The 21642-nt window shown below is 42.7% G+C and overlaps 1 protein-coding gene across 2 annotated transcripts in view; it reads right to left on the reverse strand.

Annotated features, from left to right (window-relative positions):
- The window catches only part of DAAM1 (dishevelled associated activator of morphogenesis 1), a 188262-nt gene extending 182036 nt beyond the window's left edge, over positions 1 to 6226 (reverse strand). For both annotated transcript variants that reach the window (XM_056133324.1, XM_056133323.1), the window contains exon 1: positions 6111 to 6226. The gene's annotated coding sequence lies outside the window, so the exon portion shown is untranslated. The remainder of the gene's footprint in view (positions 1 to 6110) is intronic.
- Positions 6227 to 21642: the final 15416 nt, after the last annotated feature.

Here is a 21642-nt window from a genome sequence, read left to right on the forward strand (position 1 = left end):
TTGGAGACCCTGGCAAGCTACCTGTGACGTATTCAATATGCCAAACACAGTAACAACAAGTCTCACGATGGAGATGTTACTGGGCCCGCTCGAGCAAATCGATGAACAATGGGAGGACAGTGCAGTGCTACAGTGTTTGCTAAAAATTGTCAGAGTGGCACAATATCCAGTTTTAGTCACCTTCCACTCCCACTCCCCCCAAAAAAAGATCTATTGTGAGTCAAGAAACCACCCAACTATACTGGAAATTTAACTTGCTAACTTAGTTTAACACTTTTAATTTACTATAGAGGCTATGATTTAAAGAAATTATAACTATATATTTGGCACCATTTTTGCTCCACTGTTAAAATAAATAAAAATCTCTCTTATGAGGTTGGGAGTAAGCTAAATTTAATATCCAAGAATGCTCAATACTCAACACATTTGACAGTTGCTCAAGTTTTCATTATTTTCCTTTTCAAAGGAGATTTTACAACTTATGTTAAAAGACAACAGGGAAGACCAGAATGATAATATAGTGGGTAGGGCACTTGCCTTGCATGCAGCCAAAAGACTGCATGACTATCCAGCAACCCATATGGTCCAGGAACCCTCCAGGAGGTAATTCCTGAATGCAGACACAGGTGTAGCACCAAAACACAAACAAAACAAAACAAAACAGAACAAAACAAAAAGAGGGACGCTAAGAAATGATGGATCCTCTTAACTCTCAAAACAGGCTTCTAAGGCCCTGTTCTGGGTGAGAAGGGCTTTTTCAGATAAGGGAATCCACTTACTGAAAGTTATCTCAATTAGCAAATAGGGTCTAATGTTGGACCTTCTCCAAATAGATTTAGGGAGGGATTATAAAACCATTATTGATGCAAATAATGTGTCTATCACTCACAGGGAAAAAAGGAGGAAATTTTGCACACAACTGCAACATTTAATCTTCCGCAGTACTTTCTGTTCTAGAAAACTGGACTAGAAGAAACCATTCAGAAGCATTTTTATTCTTAATCAACACAGCACTCAAATACCCAAGACTATTTCTGAATTGAGACTCAAAGGAAGCTGTGAATTCCAACACAATGAAGTGAAAAGAATAGCACAAGCAAAGCAATACGTGTGAGGTATAAAGAACTAAATTGCTCTAGGTCCCCATTACACTCTGCATTTACTACCTATGTGGGGTGAGCTATGAAAGTTCCTTAACTTCTTCATGCTTCAGTTTTCTCATCTGTAAATGGTAACAACAGTACCTACTGTGTAGAGATGTTATGAACAATCAATGGAGTAGCCAATGCAAGTATTAGGAAGATATTGCCTCCATAACCTGACAATTGGTATGGCTGTTAGTTATGTTGTGTGGTCTGGCTAAGGGCACTATAGAGAAGAATGGAGATGTTAAATAAACGATGTGGAGAGGAATGCACAGGGAAGGCTTTCTGGAAATCTGGTGGCACTCAAAACAGATTGGAAAGCAGCAGAATTTGGACACTGGAAGAATGAGTGCACATTCCAGCTGAGAGGGCCATTACAGCAGTCACATACAGAGCTGAAAACACAGGCACGCTTAAACATCAGTAAAGAAAATAAGCTCACCAAAGCTAAGGGTGTGTTTGGTAACCTCAGATTAACTCGGATGGAGGAGTGGAAGGGAAGCCTGACATATTTGCTGCAGTGTTCCTGTGCCCTAGAATTATACATTGAACTCATCTTCAGACATGCACCTTATGAATGCAAACTTACTTGGAAATGCTGAATTCTCTGCTTCTGTAATAGTGGTATGGGTAACAGAAAATAAAAAGGCAAACACTTTTTTTTTTCCTCTGCAGAAATAGACTCACAAACTGCAGTGGAATGTAGGTCACCCAAATCAACTTGCATCTCATCTTCATCTGTCTCTCAGAACAAATGCTAAATGCCGGCTCAGGGGAAAGGGGAGGGAGGCACAGTTCAGACCATCATTCAATTTCAAATTCTACCTGTCACTCTAAGCACAACCTATATAAAAAAAGAGAGCACATTTGCTAAATGAATGCAATGTCAAGGCAGACATCCTGTAACTCTGTCTGCCAACCAGCTGTTACAGAAACTGCCCTCTTGTGCCTATACTATCAATTGCCTCTCAATCCAGTTCTCTAGGAAACCACCAAGAAGGGGCCCTGTGAGTGTTTAAGATTATAGAAATTCACTTAGATAAATCATCTGTTCTTCTATTACAGAGTTGGAAGTTGTAAAGCCAAAATGTAGAACAACAAAGTAAAAGAATTTTGAGATTTAAACAAGTTTGCTAGCCTTTTTGTTACTTTGTTACTAAATTACTTTGTTTCCTACACTATAAGGACAAACTTAACACTGGGAAATCCTAGCAGCAGGACACTAAGCCAGAGAGGGCCCCACAGAAGTTATAAGTTCTATGTTTATTTCCTGCACCAAACACCTAAGGCTCTCAGTGATACCAGCTTTATGGGAAAAGCTTGCTTCCTCTGTTCCAACAGCTGTAACTTCTTAAGTGATTTCACAAGAGACCTCAAGATTCACAAGTCATAGCCACTCTTTTACACCACCTCCAAAATACTTATAAAATGAAACACTTTCAATCTTAACTATGTTTTGTTTGTAAACACCTTATTTGTTCTGATGGCTATAGTAGCAGCAACCAAAAGTAGTCTTTTCAACAAAGTAACTAGCTCAAATAAAACCACACACAGACACACTTGCATTCTTAACAAGAGCATGTCCACAAAGCCTGAAAGCCAGGATTCAAATTCCTTGGCACCTATTCACTAAGCTCCAACAAGCTCGCCCAAGGACAAGACCCACCACACCCTCTTTTAACTATCACACCTCCTCATGAATTCATTCTTCTGAAAACCCACAGAATCCAAAGACAAGATGATAACATAATGTTACAAATATTAGGCAAATGCCTCATACTCTCAGTCAGCCTAAAACACGGGCCTTGTTTATAGCAACATAGATGAGAGAGCAATTATCCAGGACTTCTACCCAAGAAGTGGTCTGCAAATGCCTCAAGGTATCTCTCTCTTAGTTTCAAATCTTGCTAGTTTCTTGACACACATCCTGGGAAATTAACTGGGTCAGGGTTATAGAGAAATAGAGAAATGCCTGTTTTAGGGTAATAACTGGAGAGGATCTAGGAGGTGAATATATTCCAAAAATAAAAAAAAATCATTAACTACATCTACATCAAACTCATAGGCAACTTTTTATTATTCATTCACAAGCTTCATCTCCTGCTGAGATGAAACTGCTTGACAGAAAATGGAGACTATTAACAGATGACAGAACTATTGGTGGAAAGAATACAGATTCTGGATCTCCAACTCTGCTGCTATGATTTAATACTGACAAAACAAATATTTTCTACACACCTACTAATAGCCAGACACTGGCTTTAAAATGCTGAAGAGACAGAGATGGACCAGACAAAATTGAGCCCCGAGACCTTCAGAGAGTGAGAACACACACGGTGGCAAAGGTGTGAGAACTCAGGGTGACAAGTAGGCAGACAAATGAAAACTTCAGGTCAATAAGTTCTTGGACAAAATTAGTGTGTAACAATTTCTCACAGAACTACAACCACCTACTTAATATGAACTGAAGAATGGCGGCTGCATTCACCTGTATTCCAACACTTAAACATTGATGGTCATAGATTTCCACCTTTATCTCCTTTACTGCAGGATCTGCCATAATCCAACTTGGCAGTAAGTGAAAGCAGAAGGGATGTAATACTGAGGTTTGTATTCAATTTAATGATGTTTAAGACTATTATGTTACAAATAACTGCATCAACTGAAAATTCATAAAATGATGAAACAATTTTAAAGGGAGAAACAGAACTCCAAATAACTAGGATGGTAATACCAGAATATTTTTAGTATGGTAAATATTACAACCTGGATCATAACTTACAAACTATTATAAATAGTAATGAGGCTGTTACTCACTTTGAAGGGTCGCTGTGAAGGGCCAGGCTATTTGGTCTAGGCTCAGAGATAGGTCAGAAGCTGGGTTTAAATTCTCAAGATTCTACTGAGAAAAGAGATGCAGGCCAAGTCCTCCTTCTTAGAGTCACTATCACAAGATTTTCTACCTAGAATCAGTTTTCAGAAACTATCCCTGACTCCCCACATTGCACGGAAGTAAAGGATTAAACCAGGAGAGCTGCGGGCAGGCAGGATAGTTCAGAGCCAGGCGCTGCTGGTTCTAGACCCCAGGGACTGCAGCCTCCAGGCAGGCTCTCAGGAGAGCCTCGAGGGCTGGCACCGGTGCAGAGTTCAATTTCAGTTAGTAACTGTCCATAATAATTTCTCACTGTGGCCTGCACTGTGGCCTGCACAAGGCTACAAGGACCTGCACAGGTGGCCAGGGGCTCCTTCATAAAGAACAGAGGCAAATGTCCTCCTCAGGAAAGCTGTCTCCCCATTTACTAGGACACAGCCGCAGCTAGCCTGCAAGGAGAAAGAGGCCTTTGCATTGCAGCGTGCATAGATGGCCTTGAGAGATGGCTCCAATTATTTCTAGAGCGGGAAATGGAGGGGCGAGCTATGTACAGGGCACAGGAAAAGCAAAGAAATGGTCTGCAAGAGAAAGTGTGTGTGTGTGTGTGTGTGTGTGTGTGTGTGTGTGTGTGTGTGTGTGTGGCGGAAGGGGAGTTTTGGGGGTGTGAAAATCCCAAAGGAGGAGCAGCTGGGCCCCCAGCAAACCGTGACCACACCCACCGGCCACGCCCTCCCAGCTGCCTGCAGAGCCACATCGAATTGAAACAGCAGTGGGAGCAGTTAAGATTCCGACGGCAGGAGTCGCCATGGCAACGGGGATTCATCCTGCAGACAAACTCGGTTCAATCCCTCAAGAAACGAGTCTCAAGAAACGACCCGCTCCAAGGGTGCAAACCAGTCGTGGTGGCCTTTGCCTCGGCTTTCGGGCCGAGGCGGGGAACCGAGTGAAGCTAGCTACACCCCTGGGCCCACACAAATATTTCATCCAGGCTCGAGACTAAATACCCAATCCCGAATGCTGAGAGCAACTTGAGAACCGGGCCATGAGCTGGGTTTGATGAATGGGCGAGGAAGGAAAAGAACGAGGGCGCAGAGGAGAGGGGAGAGGAAAGCCAGGAGAACAGACCAGGGCTTGGCGGGCAAGGGGCTCACAAGCCGAGTTTTCGGCACCAGCTGAGAACACCCGATTACCGACAAGCTTCCCGTCCTACTTGGAGTCTGATCATGGGATTATTTTAGATCCCAGAGCCCTGCCACCTCTCAGTCCAGCACGACTCAAAGGCGGATGCTTGGCCCAGCTCAGGTGGCCTTTTGTTGGGAACAAACAGCACGGGGTGGGCACCGAGATGCGCGGGCCAGAGGGTGAGGGCGTGCAAGCCCGCGCCTCGAACCCTGTCCGCGAGCCGCCCGATCTCCCTCGCGGCTGTCCGTCAACACGCCCCCCCCCTCCCCCGTGCCCTCCGCAGAGCCCAGTTTCCCTCCTCGCTCTCTTTTAAGTCGTTCAGCTTGCAACTTTGCCAGGATCGCAGTCGCCCGGTCCCTTCCGAACGAGGCTGGAAACGAGAGCGCCCGGGCTGGTGGGTTTGGCGAGACTCGGACGCGTAGACGAGCCTCTCCTTCCCGATCGCCAGCTGGCCTCCCCGCCTCAGAGCCTGCCGACAGCAGCAATGCCCGCAGTGCCCAGCGGGAGCCACGACCTCCAGCGCCCCCCAGCTCAGGTGCTGCTGCGAGGCGTGGAGTGGCACCCCGCGAGGGGTCTCCTGGCATCCGAAAACGCCCCCGAAAGAAAAGAGGGAGGAACCCCAGTCCTTGGGGGGCACTTTCCTCCGGGCTCCCCTCGCTTTGCGCCGCACTTGCGCCATTTTCCCAGACCCAGCTTGGCAGCTGAGAACTGTCTAGGTCCCGTTCCTACTCAGACGCAACCTGAAGGACGGGTTTAATATTTACCTACTGGCCCGGGAGATCCCGAGAAGCACCCGGAGGGCGCGCCGCAACGCCACCGCGGGGCCCGAAGCCGCGCGCCCACCCCCGCGCCACCGCGCGGCTACGACTTAATGAATGAGTGCAGCGGGCAAGGCGGCACGTACCCCTTACCTGAGCAGCCCCTGCATGCTGGAAAGGCAGCTCTGCACTCCGGGTACAATGGGATCCGGTTAAACAGTTTCCTTCACTGCCGCTTGTAGGTTGCCCACTCGCAGGTGACATCACCCTCGCCTCGCCTGATAGGATACAATGTGGCGCCCAGTGCGCATGGACTCCCCGGACGAGGCCCGAAGGCTTCTGGGAGTTGTAGTTCTGCTTCCCTAAACAGCGTCTAAACAGCAAAGCTACTGATATTCAAAAACTACAATTCCCGGTATACACCTCGGCCTCTTCGTCCCCGCCCCTCGGACCCACCCCCCTCCTAGACCCACCCCCTCCCCGCCCTCCAGCCTCGCTGTGCTGGTCGTGGTGGTTCTGAAAACCGAGCTGCGGACAGCTAGGGCAAGAGAGGCCGGGGTCGCAGCCCCTCTGCGGTTGTGCCCTTTGACTTGACTTCCATTCGGCCGCTCGGGGATTCTGAGAGCTCGAAGAAGTCCGAGGCTAGTACTTACGGGCCAGGAAGTTCGGAGCTAACCGGGCTCCGTTGACCCTAGCAGGAAAAGAGATTAAGCCTTCACTGCCTTGTCTAATTAGTAGGACGCACTGTTTTCTGGGTTAAATGCGGACCTGGAATTCCCCCGTGTCACCGAAGAGGCGACGCCAGCCCCGGGGGAGAGAAATCCCCACGTGCCCTACTCGCAGCAGTTTCCTCCTCGCTTTTCTTCTCTACCCCCACGCTCCAACCTTACTGAAGTCCGAGTACCCAACCCGAACGTGGGGAACAGTTTCGTTCACTGAACGGACAAAATAACGGAGACCGTCACTAGTAAAATGCGGTATAATAGACAACAGTGGCCGTAACCCTCCACCATGAGCCTGATGCTGCGGCAGAAATAGCACGGTGGTGCAGCCATGCTTTTGTTCCGTAGCGGATTTCCCGCTCGGATGGTATTCAACTCCCAGGAAGACGACGTCCTTGTCTAAACTGTTAATGAATGACACACACACACACACACACACACACACACACACACACGCATGCATACATATGCTCTTAAATCCACAACACTCTCCCTTCGTTTTTCAGACTTTTCAAATAGTTTTTAAATTCCCTAAGCTGAATAATAATCGTATCATGATCTTAATACACCACATGCTGATTAAAAGGTAAGCGAAAGGTGTATAGCAGAATTCTAGCTCTTTAGGAAGATTTTAATTTTGATATGTAAATTTTCCATGGCATTTTTCCAACAATCAGCGAAAAACAACTGTGAAAAGTTATTATTAAAAATCACATCTCCGGGTGTCATTTTAATGTGTGTGTGTCTGTGTGTTTGTATGCAGCCAACTATTTCAGTTGAAAAAGTAAAGGATGTTATAATGACATTTGATGTGTTTCAATCGTATGTAAGGATCAGTTCACACCCCTAATTCAGCTTGTAAGATCTCTAAAGATTGTGCACCTAGTAATAAGAAAGAACATAATTAAAATTTCAAACGACTTCATCTAATCTTTGGTGGAAGCTTTATCATTTGTTTTATCATTTCATTGTGGTGCATCACTAATTTGGATTCAAGTGAAAAGTATTTGTGGAACAAGTTGCAAACCTCAGGGGAGAGGGAAATGTTTTGTTTAGCTGAGAGAGGGGTTTTAATGCTGAATTCAGGTTTCCTCTTAACAAGCCTATTCTTCATAGACAAGGCAAATTTTCCTACATTTTTCTTCAGTGTAGAAAAATATGCCTTTGTTGCTCTCCTAGTCTGAGCAATTCCATCCACTTCAAATATTATCTTAAGTGGAACCCAGACAATACAAATGTTCCCTTGGCCATCAGATCAAGAGTACAATCAGTGATAGCCTCACTAATGGGTAGACTTAATGTATTGCAATTCATTGTGGAAAATATTCAGAAAGAAACTTGACCTGGGATGATTCTAGACTCTTCCAATTTTATAACTTTGAAAAGCTTTTAGATGGAAACATAATAAGTGACTCTGAAATTTATTGAACCAAAAAATTGAGTGTGGATACTCTCTATAAGGCAGGGTTTATCCTTACAGATAAAAGATAGCTTGAAGGGCTGAGCACATGCTTTTCATGCTGGAGACTCAGTTTTCCCAGCGTTCCATGATCCCCTGAGCATTGCCTGGAGCAACCCTTGAGCACAGAGTCAGAAGTAGCCCCTTAGCACTGCTAGGTGTGATACAATAACCATTACCGCATCTGACCCTGACACACACACACACACACACACACACACACACACACACATTATATTGAAGTAGTATATACTATAATATGTCTGTAAACAAATAATAAAAACTTTGTACAACTCTTTTCCCCTTTCATTTCTCATCAGGAACTAGGTAGATGCCAGGAATTTAGCTCAGTGGTAACATGCATGCTTTGTATGTGTGAGATGCTAGGTTTGATTCCAACTGTCTTGGATTGAGGAAGCAAAATAAAACTATACCAGCTAGAGGCTTATAGTTTAGACAGTGTGCCCTCTCTTGGGAGACATTCTTTTGGCTTTGATGGGATCGACAACCACCTTTGCATTGAAAAGCAACCTGCCTGACCACTGTGCAGTGGAGCCCTCCTCACTGTCATGCTAAACTACTGATGATGGTAACGCTACTATTTTCCAAGGGTTATGCATTATTATGTAGGTTCTTTATTATCTAGGTTTTTCCATTTGTGTGTCCCTGCCTTTCCCTCCTCATATTTTTTTCTGGAAAACTCCTAAATAAGTATAGACTGTGCGCAGCCAGCCCGGCCGAGCCTGGCCGAGCCGGGTTTGATTCCTCCTCCCCTCTCGGAGAGCCCGGTAAGCTGCAGAGAGTATCTCACCCACACAGCAAAGCCTGGCAAGCTACCCGTGATGTATTCAATATGCCAAACACGGAAACAATAAGTCTCAAAATGGAGAGGTTACTGGGCCCACTCAGGCAAATCGATGAACAACGGGAGGACAGTGCTACAGTGCAGTTGTATCACTCAACTTTATTCAGGAAAAAAAAAAAGGATTCCATTTCTCTTTTTGAAGTTTTCTCTACAGTCTAGGCTGGCTAGACAAGCTAGCCAGCTTAAATTGTTTAATTTAATATTTAACTTAATTAAGTTATCCCTGTGAATTTTTGTAAGATAACAAGTATAAGAATTTCACAGGACAAATTGCCTTAGAGCAAGTTCCTTGGTCTTCAGTAACAAAAGTTGAAATCTAAAGAATTCTGGGGCTAGAGCAATAGTATAGTGGATGGGGCATTTGCCTTGCACGAAGCCAACCAGGGTTCAATCCCATATGGTCCCCCAAGCACCACCAGGAGTAATTCCTGAGTGCAAAACCAATAGTAACCTCTGAGCATCACTGGCTGTGACTCAAAAAAGCCAAAAATAAATAAATAAATCCTCCCTCTATAATAGTGTTATAGGAACCTATCATGTTACAAGTTACTCATTTGCATATATGAAGGACAAACTACACAATGAACTAGGAGCATAGAAATGAGTGAATGTGTACATCTAAGTTGTTCTTCCTACTAAATCTATTAGGGCTGGAGCGATAGCACAGCGGTTAGGGCGTTTGCCTTGCACGCAGCCAACATGGCCGACCTGAGTTCGATTCCTCCGCCCCTCTCGGAGAGCCCGGCAAGCTACTTGATATGCCAAACACAGTAACAACAAGGTCTCCAATGGAGACGTTACTGGGCCACCTTGAGCAAATCGATGATCAACGGGAGGGCCTTTACTTTTACTTACTTTACTAAATCTATTAAAATAGTTCATATTGAAAGTGAGCATTGTGTTTGGAAATACTATTTTCTCTGAGTGGTCATGAGTAGTTAAACTGAGCCCCAAACACTGTTTCATTGGGAACCAGGAGAGCGGAAGGCAGCTCTTTAGCACCAAAAATGTAATCTGTGGACCAAAAGTTGCAATTGGAAATTATCATTATTGTTGTTATTTATTGGGGTTTTGGACCACACCCAGCAGTGCTCAGGGCTTGCTCCTGGCTCTGCACTCAGGATCACTCCTGGCAGGATCCAGGGATCAAATGGGATTCTGGGGGTCTAACCCAGATTGGCCACATGCAAAACAAATGCCCTACCTGCTGTACTCCAGCCCCCAAGATGGAAATTTTTCTAGGACACTAAGTAGTCTCATAAATCATCAGATAATACTTCCACTCTACCTAGATTCACGTGGATTCTCAAAGGATTTCTTAGTTTTTCTTCTTTTTAAACAACCACTGCTATTTGGAATGACCTTATGAAAAGAACTGTTTCTTCTCATACTCATTGCTTGTTAATTACAAACCTGTGATAGATATTTTCAAGGGCCACTGAAAATAGATTTAATTGACCATCTACAAGTGAAGGAGGGGAAAAGGCGCCATGAGGTATTTTGCTCTTCTTTTATAATACCTCTCTGGGTATTATAAGTTTTTACTCTAGAATTTGGGTTTTAGATAAGGGAGAAAATGAGATATCAACAGAAAGAATTTCAATTTGTGGATTTGCATGTGTTTCACACAATACTATGTGTTGTGTGCAGCAATTGAGGCTTTGTGTTAAGTTCAGGTTGGAATCTTGCCATTTTCCCTCATTTAATAAATGTGGGGCTGGAGTGATAGCACAGCGGATAGGGCATTTGCCATGCAAGCAGCCAACATGGCCGACCCGAGTTCAATTCCTCCATCCCTCTCGGAGAGCCAGGCAAGCTACAGAGAGTATCTTGCCCGCAGGGCAAAGCCTGGCAAGCTACCCATGACGTATTCAATATGCCAAACATAGTAACAATTGTCACAATGAAGACATTACTGGGCCCAGTCAAGCAAATTGATGAACGGGAGGACAATGACAGTGACAGTGATAGTGATAGTGATAGTGAGAAATTTGAGTGCTTATTCTGTATTGGTTATTATTTCTCTGTCTCTGTTTCTGCTCTGTCTCTCTTTCTCTCTGCCTTTGTGTGTGTGTGTGTGTGTGTGTGTGTGTGTGTGTGTTTCTCTCTCAACCTTTGTTTTCTTATTTGAAAACTTGGATTAAGAAAGACACCAATACAGCAGGACTTTAAAGATTACATTAGATGAGATTCATAAATATATTTTCAAGTTGAAAAGAATTACACAAACGCCAGGTCTTGTTAACACTTGTAATTACCCCCAAAGATTATCTCAGAAGTGTCAGCCCTAATTATGGGATGTGTTAATTAAAATCTATTTCAGTAATAAAATTTTTATTCTTAACAAAAATGACTAGGAATTATATAGCATGCACTTATTAGCTCATTAATTTATTAAGTACGCAAAAATGGAAGAAAAACTGAGAATTACAAGTTTGCACAGTTCTGATTCTTGATTTGTTTTTGTAGTCACACCTTGTTCTTCCCAGTGCCCCAAAATGTTCTGTGTATCAGTCAGGCTTTTCTGAGCTTCCCGGCAGGGAAGGGCACTGCTGTGAGGAAGGGAGAGGTCAGGTCATTCCACCTCCATAGAGTTGCTTCGGGGGATGTTTCAACAGTGGCAGCAGTACTTGACCTGTTGGACTGGTCCATCATGCTCCTCCTCCTTCCAGATCAAACCTCCCTTTGTCCCTCCATTCCAGTGGCAGAGGTAGCTTCCTGCTCTTGTTAATCTTTGGTTGCATATTTGACTTCTCAGAGTTTCATCAATTCTATCACTGTTCTCTGTTCATCTCATGTTACATCTGTCTAAAACACTTGGAATATAGTCTATTTTTGCGGTAGGGTCCTTTACTGAATTACTTGTGTCTTCATTCAAGTTCTTCAGGAGCAAGCAAATTTTTTGTGTCAGGGACCAAAACAATAGTACAGCCGGAAGAGCACTTGCCTTGCACATGGCCAGACCAGGTTCAATCCGTGGAATCCCATGTGGTCCCCAAGAACCACCACAAATAATTTCTGAGTGCAGAGCCAGGAATAACCCCTGAACATCATGGGTGTGGCTCAAAAAAAGTTGGGGGAGAGGGAAGAAATTCCTTTATAGCCAGTGTATGCAAAATAAAAGAATAGAATTTATTGGAAAATTTGACAACCATGACTGGGCCATAACAATATGACCCAGAACAGTTCTAGAAATTAAATGGTGCTGATTTTTTCAATTTTATTCCTTGGGTGCTGTTCTAATACCTACCAGTATGTATGTCTTTGTTCCAAATGACAGATTCCTGAGAGAAGATAATAGCCCTATCTCCGGGTGACTATCCTTGACTTAGTTACCTATAATGAAATTATAGAAATTATTGAAAACTATAATGGTGGTTCCTAAAATGTGGATCCCAGACCAGCTGCATCAGAGCTGCATCAGTGTCACCTAAAAGTTGTTAGATATGCAAATAAATACTTGGGCCCTATCCTCAGTTCTAGTAGAATAAATAACTTTTAGAGTGGGTCTTTTGATACATGTTTTAATAAGTCCTCTAGTTGATTCTGATAACCATAAACATTTTTAGAATACTTTTTATAGCTGTTTATCTAGAGCTAAAATGACAAGATTGGGGGCTCAAATATGATTGCTTAGGACTTATAGGATCCTGTGCGGTAGGGAATCTTCCTAAAGACAAAAAGTTGTCAACTTGGCAGCCATTCCAAAAGGTGTTGGGGAAAGCCAGTAAATCTGTCAGGGTCTTAAATTTAGGGAAAAAATTGGTTCTTCCTGAGGAGGTAGACTTTGTAGCTTTGTGAACTGGCTAATCAACCAATTTAGTCACCACAAAGGCACTTGAAAAGATCCAGTGCACTAAGTTTAATTGAGAACTCAGAAAAGCTTGAAAAAAATAATCATTGGAGCAGGATAAGGAGTTAGATAGAATCTTACAGAAATCTAATAACAGTAAGGTCAGGCCGCAGCAAGAGGGAACATGAAAGTAGCCCCAGGTACACAAAACCTTTTTGACCAGTCTTATCTGGACAGCTTCTGGGAATTCAGAATGAGAAAGTTCCCTTTCACAATTTTAGCCATGTTCCCTAGTCAGGTTAGTCATAACTGAATTCCACAGCTCCCCAGCTCTCTTACTTAGCATTGACTGAGAGATACTCCTAGAGACTACCACAAGAGTGACCCAGGTATCTATGACACCACAGAGTCTTAAAAGCACCACATATTCGACTTTCACAGTGAAGCATCAGCCAGGTTGGTCAAGAATCAGTAATGAGGCCCTTGGGTCCCCTGAGCACTGCTTGGCAGTATCCTCCAAATAAAAAGTAGACCAAATTATCTCAAGGACATTCCCATAAAACACTCTTTCACCGTGCTAGGGATGTAGTCCAGTGTTTGTGTGCATACCTCACATGTGTGATGCCAAGAGCTTGATACCTTATACTGCAAGGAAAGAAAGGAAAGAAGAAAAGCAATTATTTTATATATTCTGGATCCCATGGTTTTATTTTTTCTGTTGATCCTAATTGGCTATCTTTATTTGAAGATATAAATTGGGAATTTCCTGCAACCTTACACTTTTATAATCTAGACTATAATGCGACATATTTCATTATGCAAGAAAGTAATTTTTATGGTTTTATTTTTTCTTTTAACTAAGACATTGTGATTTACAAAGTTGTTCATAATAGAGTTATTTCAGGTATACAACGCTTTAACCACCAGTGTCCCCGCTCTCTACCAATATCCCCAGGTTCCCTTCCATCCCCAGCCTATCTTCCTCACAGGTATATAACAAACTTATTTCATATTAATTGCTCCAACAATATTTAAAGAAATGGCAAATGGAATTATCAGAAAATAAATCAATGAAGTCAATCTTTGATGATTGATCATTAAGTGAATTTTTTTTGGCACCGCTGGCTGTGCTCAGGACTGACTAATGGCTCAGTGCTCAGGTATCACTCCTGAAGGGGATAAAGGGACCATATGGGGTGCTGAAGATGTCAAACCCCCATTTGGTTGCTACATGCAAGGCAACGACCATCTCCGAATGCAACAGCTATGTGTACCTAGGTCGAGAAGTCAACATGACAAATGACCTGGCACCCGAGCTGCTCAGAAGGAAGAGAGTGGCTTGGAACGCCTTCAAGAACGTCGAAGAAATAGCTAAGAGGACGAAGAACCTCCGGCTCCGGGCACATCTCTTTGATTCCACTGTTCTTCCTGCATTAACATATGCCTCAGAGACCTGGGCCCTAAGCAAACAGGATGAGAACGCTATTCAGGTCTCCCAAAGAAGAACTGAAAGAACTATGCTTGGAATATCACGTTTCACTCAAATGAGAGAAAGAATCCGGAGTTCCGACAATCGACATCTATGATCAAGAATCAGAGACGCTGTCTCGTTTGCCAAGGTGTCAAAAATCAGATGGGCTGGTCGTGTAATGAGATTTAAAAACAACTGCTGGACTAGAGCTGTTACCGACTGGATTCCACGGGATGTCAATAGACCGCGTGGCCGCCCACCTACCAGATGGTCAGACTTCTTCATCAAGATCATCAACGATCAGTTTGAGGCTCTTCATGTTCCCAGAGCGAACAGATGCCATTGGGCTACACTAGCACGCAACAGAGACAAATGGAGATGCTACTGGCACCCGCTCGAGCAAATCGATGACTAACGGAAGTTAAGTGATAAGTGATAGAAGGAAAACCCTAGCCTGCTGTGTTATTTCTCTGGCCCAATTGCTAAGTGATTTTAACATTATAAATAAGATGTTAATTTTTTATTGAAAATATATATAAATCTTTTAGCAAGCTAAAAGTAAATACAGCTTTCTTAATCTAGAAAACAGTAGCCATATGCACCATTAGTGAGTGACATACTCAGTGGAACATGTTGGAAGGTTTGTCCTTTCCTTTATGTTTTAGTTTTTGGCCACACCCAGTGGTGCTCAGGGCTTACTGCTAGCTCTGCAATCAGGGATCACTCCTGGCAACTCCAGGGGCCATATGGGGTGTCAAGGACTGAACCCAGGTGGGCCATGGGCAAAGCAAATGCCCCACCGGCTGTACTATTGCTCGAGCTCTGTCCAATCCTTTAGAGGAGCTCTTTCAATGCTTCCTTCAAAACTTTTCTGAAGGCTATGAATTCCCTAAGCTGATGCCTGTCCACAAAACTATAGTTCCTTCAAATCTCAGTGATAACCTAGTTGGACAGAGTATTCTTGGGAAGGTGTTCATTTTGTTGAGTTTTTGTACTATATACCTCCAAACTGCTTAAAATTCCATTTGGTAGACCTATTGTACATCTCTTATAGGCTTTCCTTTGAATGTAAGTTCCTTTTTTGATCTTCCTGCATTGGGTATTCTGTCTCTATTTGAGATATTTGTCATTTAAAGTACAATGTATATTGGAGTTACCATAGTTGAATCTATTTGCACTGGGACTTCTAGGCCTCTTGAATCTTGGTGCCTATAATCCTCAATTATGGAAAACTCTTATCAATGACTTCTTTAATTCTTGTTTCTTCATCATATTTGCCAGGGACTCCAGTGATTCTTATATTGCTCCTCTTAAATTCATTCCATAGTTTTCTGGTATGCTGTTCATTTATTTTCAGACTATTTTCTAACTTCTGCTGTTTCCTAGCACAGCAGGTAGGGCGTTTGCCTTGCATGCGGCTGGGTCAGCCGATCCGGGTTTGATTCTTCCATCCCTCTCGGAGAGCCCAGCAAGCTACTGAGAGTATCTCGCCTGCACACCCGTGACGTATTCGATATGCCAAACACAGTTACAAGTCTCACAATGGAGATGGTACTGGTCCCACTCGAGCAAATTGATAAACAATGGGAGCACAGTGACAGTGACAGCTATTTCCTAGAAGTTTCCTCCTTATCTAGGAACTCCTTGATCTCTTGCTCAGCCTCTTTTATTCTGCTATTCAGAGCTTCTATTGACTTTTTTTTTTAATCACCTACCATGTTCTTCACTTCTGTTATCTCTGATTGTAGTAGCTTTTTCATTTCGACTCTTATACTTTCATCTTTTTCTTCTATCTATATGATCATTTCTTCAAATTCATTGAACATCCTCATCATAGTGTCACTAACTGTCTGAGGAACTGCTGGTATTGTTTATGTCTTTAGTGATACTGTTTTCTCTCATTGAGCTTGGTGGGCTTCAGTGTGTTTTCCCCTTTGGTTTTCTAGTGTTCTTGCTGTGTTGGGCGTAAATCTTTGTAAACCCCTGGAAGATGCTAAGGGGTTAAATCAAGGTTGCTCTCTTCATCAAATGACAGGAAGAATAATGGTAAGATGTATATAATTTGCTGAGTGCATCTGTTGTGCAGCTGTATAAATGACCAAGTGCTTCAGGAACTGTGATGTGTGCAGTTCAGGTGTAGAGGTTGCCAGGAGCTAAGCAGTATGGAAGGCTCTGCCTCCCTTTCTGGATTAGACCCAGTAATATGGTTTTATTTGATGAACCTCTAATAGAATACTTTTCCCCTTTTCTAGTATTATCAATAACTCAGTGGTTGACTACATCCTAGTTTAGTTGTGCTTATCCAAGAATGTGTCTTTTAAAAATAAAGGAATAGCATTGGGGGGATACAACGGATGTTAATGCTTTTGGTACCTATTGCCAAATTGTCCAGATTTTGGTCTTGTTTTTATTATTTGTGGTTTTTATGCCTGATGTTTCCTATTATACTGCACAGGTCTACCTAGTACCCTTTCTGAGAGAACTTAACCATGTCCTCAAGGCAGTTTAAACTGCTAGAGACAAAGTCTATAAAGCAAACAGGAAGACTGAGGAGATTATCATATAGGAATGAAAAACCCAGGGAAGGGAGCATTTTGTCTTGCTAGTTACTGCCCTCTGGGATATGCTAGAGTATTTGCTTGCTAGTGATGGAGAGCAGAGTACATCAGACTGGATTATAAACTTCAAAAATATGCTGCCTCAGATTTCTCAATGTGCTAGAGGTCCAAAATCAAGGGTTTGTCTTTGTGGGTTTCTTCTGAGAGGCTGAGGAAAGATGCTGTCCTTAGTTTTTAGGGGTTTGCTCCTTGAGTCTCGTCATACCAGGTTCCCTCTTGTCTGACTCAGTTTTACTGGTCTGTGCCCCACCTTGATGCCTTTTCTTTAACTTCATTACCTTTATTAAGATCCAATGTCTCAATAAGCTCACAGTGTAAGGTAGTGGGAGTTAGGATTTCAATAGAAGAATTATCTTTGTAGTGGGAAAATCATTCAAATGAGAGAAAACTGGCTTTCTCTTTTTGGTTTTTGGGTCCACTTGGCAATGCACAGGGATGCTTCTGGATCTGCACTCAAGAATTACCCATGGCGGTGCTCAGGGGACCATATGGGATGCTGGGAATTGAACCCGGGTCGGCCATGTGCAAGGCAAATGCCCTACCTGCTGTGCTATCGCTCCAGCCCCAGGCTTTCTCTTTTTTGGGGGGATGGAGAAGAGTGATCCTCTAATTGTGCCCAGGGGGCAGGACTAATACTTGGCTCAGTGATTCAGAAGGCTTGGGGATGAGAGATTAAATTTGAGGTCTTTTATATTAGGCCTGCAGTCCTTTGAGCTACCTCCTTCACCCCACATCTGTCTCTCTTAGTTTCAGTACCAGCTACCATACCAGCATCGTATAGTCACAAAGATTTTAAAGCAGTGGTACATCTGATCAAGAAGTATCAAGATAACATTGAAAAACTGAAGACAGAAACCTGAAGCTTCTTTCAGATAAACAGTAAATAGTGTTTCCTCTACTGTGGTGAGGCCACGCAGAATGCTGTTCCTAGTTTCCACGGCTGAAGTCAAGTATTGCCTCCAGTTAAAGTCCTTGTCACTCTTCACTGGGAATTTTCAGATGAAGACCCCACTGACCTTCTCTTGGTAAAAATCCCCTGGCCATGCACTTTAGACAAACCATCCAAGTTAGCTTTCAAAATATCCCCTGCTGAGTGTGTCATACAATTTTCATTTTCTTCCTTCTTTTTTAACATCAAATCACGGCATGGTCACTTTAACCCTGAAATGGGCAGCCATATGTGACAAAACTTGTGTCTAAGTAGAAGAAGGGCTGGACCTTCACTGGAGAAAAATAATGCTGTGTATTTGGGGGTGGGAGGGTTATAACAATTTGTTGGGAATCATCCTGGCAGATGTTGTCTCCTTTGTAGCTGAAACATTGCAGCAAGGAGGATTTATGTCAGAGCCTTGTTTCACAGCAGGTTGTGTAAACCCTTAGATTCTCAATGTGAAGATTAGGGGCAACTTCAGGTCCATATTGCATGAGAAACTTGTGATGTGGAATTTCTCATGGAAAGCCACACTTCAATGCAATATGTCATGGCTTATTATCTTTGTGAGAGTATTTTCTCTTCAACAAACTGTGATTGTAACCTTTTCTCTTGGGTTGTCTCTGCCCTCTCCCTGTGTCTCAAGCTCCTAAAATAATATTTTGGGTTGTCAGAATGCTAGCCACCCAGTTAAAGAGGGAAAGGAGCTATTGGAATGCTTTATTCTGGCTTCACTTTCCAGCAAGTGACAGGTTTTCTTTTGGGGGATTTATGTTATTATTTAAGAAAATTATATTCATTTATATCTAAATATGGTTGAAGCAAATAAAATATAACCCATTAGTTCTCTCTCATGAGTAATAGTGGTTCTGAAGAATATGGAAATCTTCCTCTTATTGCATGTATATAAGTTAATTTGCTGGGAGATGTACCACCTATAGCGATAAGTCTACAAAAATTCTCAAATTGAAAAAGTTTGAGTAAGACCAGAACTATGGTGGGACCCTTCCAAAAAACCCACAAACCCCCAAATGTCTCAGAAGAGAATATAGGATTTTAAGTTTGGTCCTTGAGGGATCATTTCAGGATTTCACTATGCACATCTTGTCTTAAAATGGACAAAGTCAAAAAGCAATCTACGGCATAAGTCTGCTGGGGCCCCCTGGCACTGTCTCACAAAAACCTATTAGTATTTTCAGGAAATTTGTGAGCTAGTCATTAAACACCATTACTATTGAAAATTAAATCCTATAAACTTAAATATGTTGAAAACATATTTAATAAAAACATATGAAACAAATAATAAAAACAAATATGAAAACATATTTAATAAAAGGCAATAAATAATAAAAATTCACAACTTGCTGCTACATCTTGCTATTATCTATGATTACAAGCTTTCATCTAAATCTTAAGAGTGGAAAACCAGGTCATGGTATATTACCGCCATCTCTCCAATTCACATTCAGTGGCACTGCATTGGGAGCTCTAAATCTATCATAGTGAGAATAGACTGAGCATGGACATCTGCATATGCGGCCAATGGGGCTGGAGCGATAGCACAGCGGGTAGGGTGTTCCCCTTACAAGCGGCCAACATGGCCGACCAGAGTTCGATTCCTCCGCCCCTCTCGGAGAGCCCGGCAAGCTACCGAGAGTCTTCGATATGCCAGACACAGTAACAACAAAGTCTCCAATGGAGACGTTACTGGGCCCGCTCGAGCAAATTGACGATCAACGGGAGGGCCTTTTGCCTTTACCTTTACCTCAAGTGTTTCTTCCACAAAGTGAAAGGTTAAATACTAATTGAATCCTCCTCCCCATATCTTGGAGCTAGAACCCTTTTCTCACCACTGTACAATGCTTTGTATTATTTTCCTCTTGAGATATTCTATGATTGGGGGTTTAGAAACAGAGAATAAGTGTCCCTGTACTCAACTTGGGCAGAAATATGGTCCTGAGCAAATACCTTAGATTCTTAGTGGCTTCAGGAAGCTGAATACTTTTCCTTAAACAGGAAAACTGAATATGAATATGGCGATAGCTTTAGCAGAAGTGTAATGGTTTTGAAACATGAAAAGAAGGAAGTAAGCTTGGCCTATAGTAGGTATCAGATGTAATGCATAGAATATTCTGGAATAACCACATTGGCATGATACTGCATAATTACACAGCAGCTTAGAATAGAGACCAACATGTTGTCCTTAAAGAGGCAACATAGTTTACTATGAAATAATTTCAATATAGATAGATAGGTAGGTTGCATTTTAGGATTATTATGTTGGGGCTACCGAAATAGACCAACTCCAGCTGAGCCTGGAGTCAAGGTGCTAGCCCTACACATGTCTGACCTCTGCTCAATTCCCAGCACTAAATTGCTACTCCAATCATTGCAGAGTGATCTCTGAGTGGCAGAGTCAGGAATAAGCCCTGAGCAAAGCTGGGTGTGGCTTCAATATGACCCCCAAAGGAATTATTTTGTCCCTAAAGTCCATTTTGTCCCCATTTTCCTTGCTTGCATTGAAGAATACTTCTTAAGGGAAAAAAAGATTGCTATAAATGGTGATCAAGTTCCCAGGTTGGATCAAAGAAGCAAATACATTGTAGAATTGATTTGAGTTCCAGCATTAATCGTATTGGTTTGAAGTCTGATAGTGGGGCTGACTTTTGCAAGAGTGAAACAAGGAAAGAAGAAAAAGGTACATTGTTTTCTTCTCCAGACCCTGTGTGGATGGTGCCCAAGGGAAACAGAAACTGTGCAGTTTATCTCTTCATCTATCCACTTTCCTGGCCCCAAGCTTGTCTCTCTCAACATATATTATGAAATATATGTATGTATGTATATATATAATGTCTTCTCTACTAAACTCCCACTGCTTCATGGCTCTCTGCATTCTTTGCCTTGTAAAAGGCTGACCCAGGTTAAATTCAGGTCACCCCATATGGTCCCCTGAGCTCACCAGGAGTAAGCCCTGAGCATTACCAAATGTGGCCCCTAAACAACAACAAAACAACAACAACAACAACAACAAAGAGATTAAAACTTCAAAGTCTAGGGGCTAGGTATATATGTCAAGAGTTGATTGGCATGCTTTACATATGGTAGATCAAAGTGTGGTTTCTCCAGCATTTCTGGGGCAAGAGTTCTAAGTACTAGGCCAAGTAGACTATCAGGCCATACAGAATTCCCCTGGATATGTCCTTCAAACAAAAACCAAACCAAAACAAAAACTGATAAAGCCCAGTAAGAATAGGGGGTGGGGGCCGGAGTGATAGCACAGCAGTAGTGCATTTGCCTTGCACGCAGCCAGCCCTGCCAAGCTGGGTTCGATTTCTGTGCCCCTCTCGGAGAGCCCAGCAAGCTACCGAGAGTATCTCTCCCTCACAGCAAAGCCTGGCAAAATACCCGTGACTTATTAGATATGCCAAACACAGTAACAACAAGTCTCAAAATGGAGACATTACTGGGCCTGCTTGAGCAAATTGATGAACAATGGGAGGACAGTGCTACAATGCAGTGATTATGAAAAAAATTAAAGTATTAAATAATTATTTAAAAAAAATAATGGGGGATGGTAGGGATATTTTATTTTATTTGTTTTTGTTTTTATTTTTTGTTTGTTTTTTATTGGCTGCGTGCAAGGCAAATGCCCTACTGCTGTCCTATTGCATTATTAGTGAAACACCATGAGGTACAGTTGTAGATTTACAACTTTTTGTGCTTGGGTTTAGATTGAACAATGATCAAATACCCATCCCTCCACCAGTGCCCATTTTCCACCACCATGAATAATATCCCTCTCACCCCCATCCCTCCCATCCCACCC

The sequence above is a fragment of the Sorex fumeus genome, unplaced genomic scaffold (assembly GCF_029834395.1).
Source record: "Sorex fumeus unplaced genomic scaffold, SorFum_2.1 ptg000098l, whole genome shotgun sequence".
Lineage (NCBI taxonomy): Eukaryota > Metazoa > Chordata > Mammalia > Eulipotyphla > Soricidae > Sorex > Sorex fumeus.